The sequence below is a fragment of the Apostichopus japonicus genome, chromosome 6 (genome assembly GCF_037975245.1).
Source record: "Apostichopus japonicus isolate 1M-3 chromosome 6, ASM3797524v1, whole genome shotgun sequence".
NCBI classification, from domain to species: Eukaryota; Metazoa; Echinodermata; class Holothuroidea; order Aspidochirotida; family Stichopodidae; genus Apostichopus; species Apostichopus japonicus.
The window spans coordinates 1359156-1362339 of NC_092566.1; positions in this window are offsets into that span (position 1 = coordinate 1359156).

Below are 3184 nucleotides of genomic sequence, written 5' to 3' on the forward strand. Positions count from 1 at the left end.
CTCCTACAGGAGTAAAAAAAAGAAAAGCTATTTCAGGTTTATATGAAAGAGCTAGGCATATCAGATCTTTTAAAACTTGATTGAAAATTAATTTATTTAAAAATATGTAAATATCTCTCAACATGTCTGTCAACAGAATTGTTCCATCTGCCTGCACTGCTACAGTTGCACTAAGTTTGAAGGAGGAGGAGGGTGGGGGAGGGGGAGGGGGAAGGACAGGATGGGAGGTGAGAGAGATAGGGTAATAGGGTAACCTTCAGTTCAGTCATTCTATACCTGTTATATTATCCCATACTTGGAGGAAGGGTTAAGTGGACAAAGTAAATATGAAAAAACAAAACAATTTTGCTGATTCAGTGGAAATGTGAAAGTATTTCATTTGTTGGAATATCAGTATTGTTTAAGTTTCACTTCTGGACCCTATCATTACCACTGCCTATGAATATTTATGAGTGTTGCAGTTTATATTTCCTTCTTTGTTTTATTCTCATTTCTTGTTCAGTTACTTTCTTTTAAAGCTTTGCATGTATTTTTCTCTCTCATTTTGGGTTTGAATGGAGAGTCTTTAAAAGTTGGTAGCATATTAAAATATTTAAAAAGAAGTGCCTGTCATATCTCAAGATGTGAAGGGTTGAAGGCACTAAAAGCTATTTTTGTTACAAATAATAATAATCCTCGCATATTATTGTCTTCTTGCTACATATTTAGAATGTTTTTTCCCTCTTTGTTCTATATACTGACAAAAATAGATCAAAATTTCATCAAAATTCTGACATTTTATTCCCAAAACAAGTAATTATTGTATTATTGATATAATACAGCTTCAAAAATGTTATCAAAATTATTATCAATTGTAATTACAATGGGGTTGTGTCATTTCATAGTGGTGGCGAGTATGTTGAATGAAATATTCCTACCACTACCCAAAGATAATGAAATAAAATGACACTATTGAAAAAAAAAAATGCTAAATGTTGAATTTCTTTTACCTTAACATTCTCCTTCCCTGCCTCAGGCTTCCCTCAAAACCAAATATTGAAAGAGTTGTCTACTGTTTTGGATAGTCATTCCCCAGTAAATTGGTCGCACACTTCATGTAAAGCCTTTACTGCATTGAAAACCAAGTGTTTTACTAATGCTTCTGTTTTCTTCTCTTTTTTTCTCTCTTTTTTTTTTTTGCAAAGCGTTGTGTATTTGTTGACTTATTGGAAGCTACGTCTATAGTATGTTACAATTAATATCACTAAATAGAGAAACCAATCAACGCACGGCTTTCATGATTTTGCACACTACACTGCTTTGATATGAATAAACATAAGTGTGACATCACAATCGTCATCGATGTGGGATGTACAATGATATAGGTGGGCGTGACACAAGCTAAACAAAGTTGCCTATTTCGCGAAGTTCACAGCTGGATTCGCTGTAGAAGTGTGTATAGAGCATTATCACAAAGATATCAAGATACGACCTGTGTTCAAACCAACTTTGTATTTACCATTTCCTAATTATACAAACAAGCATCTGGAGACTTAGTGAATAAATTATTTATATTTAATCGTCTTTGGATGTTAAATATTTTAACATAAGGTTTAACAATTTTGCTGAAGATTTCCTATTCCCATGGCTCCAACTCGTACGAAACTAGCAGCCTCGGCGGATCGGGTTTAAGTTCAGTTGTTCTTTTTCCAACTATTGCTATACTCTTCGCTGATTGGTCAATTTCCTTTTCTTTATATCGTTTCAAAATATGTTAAAACGGTAAAAATTTTGTAGAAGGAGGTTGGGGGAGGGGAGGACGGGATCAGACCAATCTTAGGTGGTGCTGAAATTTGTCGCCTAAAACATATTGCCGTGAAAATTATCGTAGGACCCCCTCCCCACCCCACCCCCAACACACTCAATTGATGTCTGGACCTGAGTTGGACACCTCAGTTTCAATTGTATTCATATTTAGATTAATTTCTGACATTGCATTATGTTGACATTTCTTTGAAAACTTTTCTTCAAAAGGATGACATACCCAAGATCTAGGTTGGTCATAGAGTGAGCTAAGAGTAAAGGTGTTTACTGTGGTAGGGAATGGAAACTCCCTACACAGCCTATACAGAACCACACTAACCCCGACGTAAGTGTAAGGCCTTTATATCAGTCAAGATTTGATTGTCTGCAATCCACAAAACCAAACTATATACAGTGGGTCAAAGGTCACCGCAGTGATCAATGCATGGTATACTTGATTATTTGACTTACATCGCTTTAGGTAATCGCTTGAACGCGACCAATTGACTTCTTTGGATTAAAATTTACCTAGGGCGTTGATTATCTTGGTCTTTCTTAGATCAAACATTGAACTAGAATAATATCACAGACTTAATTTATATAAACTTACTACTAATCATCAACAAGCGTGAGTGATCTTTACACAACTGAGTGACTTTTGTGGCCTACATTCACTCAGCTGCACGGCAGGGTTGAATGTCTCAAACTTTCACCCAAACGAAGGGGCTGCCATCAGTGGCGTCGCCAAAGGGGAGGGGGGGGGGGCGGGTAGATAGCAACGAATTGCATCTTATGACCCTTAATTATCAAAAACATTATCAATGCAAAAGGGTTAATTTCCGTTTTTTTTTTGTATAACTTTTTTATCCGCCTCAGTTAAAAACATAAATATCGGATAGACTAAGCCCGAAAATTCTTGAACATAAAGTTACGTCAAGTTGCAAATTATAGCACCAGATTGCATCTAAGGACCCTTAAGTAATCAAAAATTTCTCAAATAAGAGGGGGACACCCCCTCCCATTACACTCTTCCCCAGGACAGCATTCACAAATACACATCGTGCCCCCTTAAATAAGTGCGGTCCCCCCCCCCCCCAAGATTGAAATGTCTGTCGACCCCACTGGCTGCCATGGACCCCAGGTAGTACTTACATCGTTATATCCAAGTAAGGTTTATTTCTCCTCGACAGGCCGAGAACTTCGGAACTTATGCCATCGTAACGTGACAAACTGTTAGTGTTTATACAAAAGATTTCAACGACGAGGCTTTATATATCGAAATAACACCAAAGGCTTAGAAAAAAAAAGAGAAGGAAAAACATACTTATCGTATGAGTCACGCGGCACAGCGATGGAAGTATTGCTCTCACAGGTTCATACTGGAATTGGGTTACGTAGTGAA